Source organism: Nicotiana attenuata, unplaced genomic scaffold, assembly GCF_001879085.1.
Source record: "Nicotiana attenuata strain UT unplaced genomic scaffold, NIATTr2, whole genome shotgun sequence".
In the NCBI taxonomy this organism is placed as follows: domain Eukaryota; kingdom Viridiplantae; phylum Streptophyta; class Magnoliopsida; order Solanales; family Solanaceae; genus Nicotiana; species Nicotiana attenuata.
In genome coordinates this window covers 398,069-407,553 of record NW_017670830.1, presented here as the reverse complement: position 1 = coordinate 407,553, position 9,485 = coordinate 398,069, and positions in this window count along the sequence as shown.

Sequence of the window (9,485 nt, the reverse complement as noted above, 5' to 3'; positions counted from 1 at the left end):
AGTCCGACCCTCGGATCAAAATCTCACTATCGAACCGAAAACTTCCAAAATTCGACCTTTCGGCATTTCAAGCCTAAATTAGCTACGGACCTCCAAAACACAATCTGACCATGCCCCTAAACTCGAAATCACCTAACGGAGCCAATGGAACCATCGGATTTCCATTCCGAGGCCGTCTTCACACTGTTCCGACTACGGTCAACTTTTCAACACTTAAGCTCTCATCTAGGGACTAAGTGTCCCAAAACTCTCTGAAACTCAAAACCGAACATCCCGGCAAATCAAAATAGCAGAAATAAACTTGGAAAAAATAGTTAATAGGGGATCGGGGCGTAAATTCCAAAAACGACCGGCCGAGTCGTTACAGGATGCCATAAACAAAATGCTTAAATTGGCAAGTGAAGTCAAGCATCTCTTTATAAAGGTGGAACTCAAAGGGGATCCTAACACCCTTGAGCCTTTTCCAGGTTGATTTTGTTGATTTCTTTAATAGCCACCCCAAGCTAATAGAATTTGACCTCCATGGTTCCGTGCTGCTCTTTCCCAAAGAAAACAATTTGAGAAATGTGAGCTGCTGTTTTTCATTGCCTAATTGTTCCTCATAGTGCACTTAAAAGTTGTGTCTTCAAGCACATAATAGCTTGTAGTCCACTCTTTCCTATGAGTACATGATGTAATGCGCAGTTTAGTAGTCAATCTTGCTAATCTAAAAGCAATAGCATAGCAAAACAATAAGTAGGAAAATGTAAATTTCAAGTCTCAAATCCTAATAAGCGCATCTAGAAAGTTAAAGCCATATTTCCAGTGTCACCCCATATGTGTGTTAATCACTTATCCTCTTCGAAATGTTTTGCATAAGCCTGAGCCATCGGGCCGATTGGCCAAATGGGTCGTCGAACTTGGCGGGTACGATATCGAATATCAACCTCGAACGGCCATCAAGTCTCAAATCCTAGCTGACTCTGTGGACGATTTTATGCCGACCCTCATACGAAGTGCAGAAAGAACTTTTGCTAAAATCGGGTACATCATCGGGGGTATGGACCCTATTCGCGGACGGTGCCTCGAATGTGAAAGGGTCAAGGCTTGGCATTGTTTTGAAGCCACCTACAGGTAATACTATTAGACAATCTATTAAAACTTCTAGGTTGACTAATAATGAGGCCATGATTGCAGGTCTCGAGCTGGCTAAAAGCTTGGGGGCAGAAGTCATTGAAGCCAAGTGCGATTCTCTGTTGGTGGTGAACCAAGTAACCAAAAGCTTTGAAGTTCGAGAGGATAGGATGCAATGATATTTGGACAAGTTGCAAGTAACCTTGCACCGCTTCAAGGAGTAGACTCTAGATCATGTACCTTGAGAACAAAACAGTGAGGTCGATGCACTAGCAAACTTGGGGTCATCTATCGATCAAGATGATATTATCCCGGGGACTGTCATCCAATTATCGAGGTTTGTAGTCGATGAGGGTCATACCGAGATAAATTCTACAAGTTTGACTTGGGATTGGAGGAACAAGTACGTTGAATATTTAAAAAATGGGAAGCTCCCATCGGACCATAAAGAGTCAAGGGCTTTACGAAGGAAGGCTGCTTGGTTCACACTAGATGAAGATGGAACATTGTACAGAAGGATGTTCGATGGGGCTTTGGCGGTATGTTTAGGGCCCGGGGACAGCGATTATGTTTTACGAGAAATTCATGAAGGCACTTGTGAAAACCACTTCGGCGCTGAGTCTTTTATTCGCAAAATTGTTAGAGCAAGATATTACTGGGATAGCATGAAAAAAGACACTAAGGAATTTGTCAGAAAATGCGATAAATGTCAAAGGTTTGCACCAATGATTCACCAACCCGAGGAGCAACTTCATTCAGTCATGTCCCCGTGGCCTTTCATGAAATGAGGAACGGACATCGTCAGCCCCCTACCTGTCATGATCCAATTTAGGATTGTGACCGGCGCTTAGGAGCAAGTGGTCCCAAGTAAGCCTCATCGGTAATTTTACAGAAAATTGGACAGAGTTTCCCCTGTTTTAGGACCATCCCAAAAATTTTCCTGTCTCAAATCAACAACCAAACATCCTAATATCATACCAAACAATTGACAACTTGTCAATTAACCAACACAAGTCTCTACCATAACTAAACCACCAACTAACCATTAAATACTAATTTATCTCCAACTTTGATAAATGAGAACGATACTCAACATAAGACTATAATAACAAAAGAATACTCATGACACTAAAATAATGACTATGGAGCGACTCTAAGAGTTCAATGAAAAGACCATAACAATAAATAAATCTCTGCCCACGCGTACAAGTGCGAAGCACACCGAGAAATATCAACCTATGCGCTCTAATTAACGAAATCCTCACCTGCACCAACTGCTGTCTCTGTAAAAAAATTAGCGGGGAATGAGTCGCTAGCTCAGTGACTAATAACACTTAACCACAACCGTTTTTATTGGGGACAAGTCAGAAAACATGCTAGTATATCAAACAGAAAATAATATAAAAATGCCCTTTCAAAAACAATAAATAATTTTCAGTCTCGTCATGCTTTTCTTGTAGTGTAATACAATTAACAGTTCGGTAATAAGCTCGGTAACCACTGTCTAATATCAATATTCACATTTGGGAGGTTTCAATGAACGGATCATGTAATCGGTATAACTGTGGACTTCTTCGCAAGAAGTCAAATATAACGGTAGTCCCTACTCGAGGGAAACCGGTAACGGTATGCTAGTTCTACTTTCCCACTAGCGAGGGCTATAACTGTACTCTGTAATCGGTAAATACAAGGTGCACCAGGTCTATCGAACCCGCCATTAGCTACGGGATCCTTCAAAGTCTACCCCCATGTATACTTGTCAATGTATCCGTATATACTCATAGGAGAATATTTTAAAACAATATAGGGCATTTCGGTTCTTATCAAATCATATAATTTTATTTCGATAACAGTAAATTCAAGTAACAATAAAACAGATCTAGTGACAACGAAAATATTTAAAATAACGGTAATCTTCTCAAATAACTATTTCGGTATCATATCGAGTAAAAGACGTGTCCCACATGCAATTCAAAATAATCGGTAATATATTCATATTAAAAGTCATGTGTAAATCATGCCATTTATGAAAACACAAATTGCGGTAAGATTACTACTCACAGTACTCGTGCCGAAATACCAAATGCTTCACCTCGAGCAATTCGTACAAATTCCTCCAATCAATCTATAATTACATAATGTCGATCTCATGTTAATTTCCTTATTTAGGCTAATTCATAGCTATTTTAGAAAACCCAATCATCGGGGTTCATGTTTGAATCTTAATTTGTGGATTTATATTTACCCATGCTATGAGTAATTTAAATTAGTCCAAAAATCTTGTAAATAAAAAGGTATTTATATTTAATCATAGAACTAGTCCATAATTCTATCAATTTCAAACTATTTAACATAATTTATTCCTCTTGAAGTAGGCATATCATTGCTTAAACCAAATCCTTATAGCCTTGTTATCTCCATAGTAATTGTATATTTCTTTTTTATATAAAAGAAAGTTGATATTGAATTCTTTTGTACTACATTAAATTGCATAGATGCGGTGAAATAATTCAATAGATGAAGGGAAGAAGGTTAACCTCTTGAGTCGAAGGAGAGCTTTAATACTTTTAATTTCAACTCCCAATTCTTCTTAAGGTCTTTGCCCAAAGCTTTCTTCTTCTTCTTCTTCTTCGTCCTCCTCCTCCTCCTCCTCCTCCTCCTCCTCCTCCTTCTTTATCTGTTCGTTTTTTTTTTTTTTGGTTGCCGTTACTTTCTGCGTCTTTGCTTCAGAAAGCTTTTGAAAGCTTTCTAGCCCTTTTGTTATTCAATTGCACTAATGGGCTTGGCCCTTTGTTTTAATTCCCTTTTTTTTTGGTTTATTTAGTTAGTTGTTTTTTTTTTCTTCAAACTTAAATTATTTACTAAATACCCCATATGTCCCCATTTAAAAATATTGGGGGTATTACACTACCAACGGCCCCAGGTAAAGTTAAATTCATTTCGTTTATAACTGACTACTTTTCTAAATGGGTGGAAGCACAGGCCTTCGAGAATGTCAGAGAAAAAGAAGTTATAGAGTTCATCTGGGTCTTAGCAGCTCCATCTCGGCCTTTAGAATATTATCTTGGGATCCATTGCGCCATACATATGAAGTAGCATTCTTCTATTGGCTACTGGCTCGTGATGGTTGTCTGAGTCAAACAAATTAAGGCATTCCAATGTGCATCAGGTTTATAAAACAACATTTCATGTATTTCAGTTTTATTTTTGGTGCTCTTTGTTCTCAGCTAAGCTTCTTGGGATAGCTAATATATTTTATGCCATTTACTAAATCTCATGAACTTTCGACATCTATGTCATGTACTTTGATGAAACCTGCTTTTTCTGTTGGTATTCTAATTCGGCATCATTGTGGGTCTTATTAAAGATCCAGTTTGTATTTTCTAAAAAAAATTCTGCTTTATATAAATGTCGTATACATGCTTCCGAGGTGCTTAAGTTCTGGCTGTTTATGTGGGTTTGCACGGAAGCAATAAAAGGACTTCTTTACGTAATTTTTTCTTTTTGTATTTCTGAAACTAAAAGAAATGAACTACAACTGAAAAATAATTAGTAACAATACAATACCATAAAATAAGGCTAATGAACTCAATATGTACCCTATGGTCTTTTCTGTTATATATTTTTCCAAATATGAAATGCTTATATATGTAGTAGCGCAGGCATAAAGCAACGTGCTTCTTTGATTTTCAGGCCCTACGCTAGTTAATGGCGTCCACAAGTACATGAGAAATGTACGGAGAAAATGAAACACTGCCGCTATACTGACAATTGAAAGTGCAAGAATTACAAAGACGACGTCACCTGTTAAAAATGGCGCTCTTCATGGCTCAAGCAATAATATAACAACATTAGAGCCCTTCGGAGTTCTAGAAGGAAACAAGTGTTACTATAAAAAGACTGCTCATTCTGGAAACAGGTCAGGATACTAAATTCGTGTTTTTTTATCATTTGCATTAGATAAGTGAATATAGTTCTCATGCATTGAATAATTTCCATGCTTCTGCTAACTGTCTTACTTTCAATTAATTAAACGTAAATGCAACTTATTATAACTTGCAGCCTTTGTGCACACCTTTTGTAGAAGTGATCTGCACCAATTTTTTTCAGTTTTTACATTTTTCATCGCATCTATCCTTTTTAATACTCCCTTTATGTGAACCTATTTTCTTTTTGGTTCGTTCCAAAAAGGATGACCCTTTTCTAAATTTGGAAACAATTTAGCTTAAACTTACAATTTCACCCTTAATGAGAAGCTTTTATAACCACACGAATACTCTGGACCCCTTTTTGACTTGTTTAGGACCACAAATTCCAAAAGTCTTATTTTTTCTTAAACTCCGTGCCCAGTCAAACAGGTCGCATAAATTGGAACGGAGGGAGTATATAACTTAGCAGAAATTATTTTGAATATTGGGACTCTATCAAGGTGATATGTGTTACCTTCTTACTATGATTGGAGAAGGTAAACCATAGAGGTCCAATTGTTTTGGTTTCTTCCTTTATTGTCGGATCAGTCACTGCTTAAATCTTTGCTATAGACATTTGCTCAGTTAAAAAAAGTGTGCGAGATATGGCTGTTATCTACCTACAATTAGCTAGGTATTTTGTGATTATCATGATTCATAAGCATGAACACAAATAATAGAATCATTTAAGTTCAAAACCTGAAAATATCTCAGGTCTTAGAGTACTGTAACTAGGCAGGCTATGCTTTGGATTAGGGGTGGCAAACGGGCGGGTCGGATCGGATCGGATGTGAGACAGGTCAAAGTGGGTAATGAAAAATAGATAAATTATCCGACCGATCCATATTTAATACGGATAAAAAATGGGTTAACCGACGGATAATATGGGTAACCATATTGTCCACGACTTCTGGAATATGATCGCTTTTAAAAAATTCCTAGTCTCCCAAACTTGAGGAACCCTCAATTTGAGGGTTGACAAATGTAAAAGTTTTATCCATTTTCTAAATGGATAATATGGTTCTTATCCATATTTGACCCGTTTTAAAAAAGTTCATTATCCAACCCATTTTTAGTGGATAATATGGGTGGTTAACTGTTTTCTTTTAACCATTTTATCACCACTACTTTGGACAGACAAGAAAAAAAATTAGTAGTACCAAATCTTATAGCAAGTGACCAGATATGATTTTGATCACCACGAACATTCAAAAAAAAATATATATATATATATATATATATATACGCGAAGAAGTTAAGCAGATTCAACATCTAATGTATATTTATATAACTTTTTTTCTTACTTTATATGCAAAGTGTGTTAGAAATTTGGTTTTAATGATCAACAAACTTGTCTTAAACCTTAGATCTGGTTCCTATACAACTCAGAGTCCTATCGAGAATGGAATTTTTTTAGCACATCGCCTATGTATACTATGCNGTTAGTGAAAACTCGTATATAGCGCTATAAAGAGACGGCGAGAAGAGAAATGAGATAGGTCAATTGGCGAAAACCCGCAAAGGGCGCCGTTGATCCGAAAAGAAGAAACCCCTCACCACCATTGGTACTGAAAGAGTCCTGGCATGGTTTCTCAGTTTGAGAAAGAACGTACAACGGTAAATTTACTTCCTTGGAAGATGTAGGAAAATCTTTTACTTCCTTTATTTACTAGGGTGACGAGATTTAGTGATTACCCTTTCACTCCTACTCGTCTACTATATATATGATACGAGCTTATTTTGGCAGGATTATGCACCTACATATAGATATGAGAAATCCTTCTTGTGGGTAGCAACTTTATGAGAAATAAGAGAGCAAGGCAAAGTAAAGAACCCAATTTCAGATATTCAAGTTTAGCTCGTTTCGTCTTGATCTTGTCGTAGGAGTTTTGACTTGTAATCATACTTTGCTTGTACTGAAAGCTATTTGTAAGAATTCTTGAGTGACAATTTTTTGTTCTACACTAAGAATTAATTTTGGAGCGAGTAACTATAAAAGTTTGGTTGTAAGATGTTGATTGACTAGAATTAGTCTTTTAAGTTATAAAAGAGTTTTGTAATTTGTCATCTTTTGTGGTGAAGTTTATAAGAAAATCTTAGAGTTGGGTCATGATTTTTACTCCCTTGAGCAAGGAAGTCTTTAGGTAAAATTCATGTCCTCTTTATTTTCCGCACTTGTTAGTTACATGAACAACAAGAACCTTTTGGTTAATTTATAAAAGAAAAAACATGGATGATGTACAAAAGGATATAAATCTCAAATTAAGCAAGATATGGTACACAAACCAAAACAACCAGAGAAATAAATATAAAGTAGATATTTCCTACCACCAAAAATTTCGGTGCCTCCTAGATTTTCAAATGGAACAAAAATGGCATATTTATCACATGCAATGTTAGATGAGGTATCAAAAATTATATACCTAAAACTTATGTGAAGTAGAAATAAGTAATGTACCTCTTGGATTGGTTACTGGCAGAGGAGTATATATATTGTAGAAAATCTGTGGAAAAAGCAAAGAAATAGAATGTTGTTCAGTTGCTTTGGCATACTATCAAATAGCTTGGGTGCAGAATACAGTAGAAGTTTGTATATATAATAAACCAAAAGAACTGGCGATTACAAACAAAGAAAGTATAGCGAAAGAGAAACAACCCTAAAAGAACTGGCAATTACAAATAAAGGAAGTACAACAACAGGTTGCAGAAAAAAATCAAAAACACTAAGAGATCAGATGAACACACCAGAGGAAGAAGGTGATGAAATTACTCACAAAAGGAAAATTACAGAAATTAAATTTGACAGAGAATTAAGTACGACAGAGAGAAATAAAAATGCAAGAAACTGATGAAAAGAAAATGGGTGTGACAGCAAGTGTTCCAAGCCAGGTGTCACACAAGTTTACCGTACAGTATCTGTTGCTTTTTGTACAACTCTTTGTTGCGGTGTTCGTACACTTCTCCATTTATATATAGTAGTAACTAGAGAAGTGATGCCCGTACATTGCACTATTTTTCCGTTCGTGCTAGTAGATAAAGTGCTCCATATTAAAGTCAAAAAAAATAATCATGATCAAAAGAGTTTCATATACAACGTGAGGATAATATGTTTATTTTCTCTCCAATTTGTGCAAATGAATGACATAAATTTTACCCTTCCAACACGTAATCTAGAGCTTTAGTTGTTGCATACTTTTAAACTTGCTGCTTGTTACTGCAAGCTAAGGTTGTCTCCTTATCTGCCTGTTGTACTTCACAGTTGCCCAAAAACAGTTTGTGATCAAGTTGTCTAGTAGGTTAGTATTGCATACCCAGTTTGCATCAACAATACCATTTAATACAATGACATAAGACTCGCTGGTGCTGCTGCAACACATGGTTTAGATCATCCCGACGAGTAACATTTTTAAGTGACTAATCTGTTAAAAAGTAGTAAATGATATGATATCAACCCGGCCCGTCCTTGCAAAAAGATGTTTTTCGGTCTTTGGGATCTTGTTAAGTAGCTAACTCTTTTTCTCCCAAAAGTAATTGTATATCGCCTGTGAAGACAAACAATACCCAAGAGGTACGCATAGCACTCGAAGTTGAGGTTTGTAGCTAATGAGAATACAGTAACAATGTAAACACGATACCAGTCAACTTATTGCTAATAATAGATAAAATAGAAAAGAGAGAACTATATATTCTTTCAGGCTAATTACCGACCAAAACCCGTCCAAATACGCTTGGTCGCTATTTTGATGGACGTTTTAATATACCGACCAAGGTTGGTCAGTATGTTAAAACGACCATCTGAAGAATTTAAAACATTTGCCGACCAACTTTGGTCGGAAACATATTTTCATAATTTAATTCTACCGACAAATGTTGGTCGGTGTATTTAAATTATGTTTTTTATTTATTATTAAATTTAAAAAATTACCGATCAAAGTTGGTCGGTAAATAAAAATATATATTTTTAAAAAAAAATTAAAATTTAACAATACCGACCAAAGTTGGTCGGTAATGTTGAATTTTAGGAATTCCTTGTTCATTAACCGACCAACTTTGGTCGGTAACTGTAAATTTTTTATTATTTTTTAATGATTACCGATCAACTTTGGTCGGTAATTTGCAGAAAAATATGTTTTTTTATTAGAAATCGACCAACTTTTGTCAGTTTTCTGGGTTTTAAATTTGGCATAAAATGCATGTTTTGGCATCTACACCACATGCCAGCATTCCAATACACCTAATAGCAATATAAAACAACAAAAATAACAACAACAACCACAACAATTAATAAATATATTAAAACTAACAAATTAAAGTTCAATTGAACATAAAAATCCAAAACCAAGTTAAAATTTATTATAACTAGTTCAAAACGGGTTCTATTGGTCTAGTTCAAAGTATCTTAAA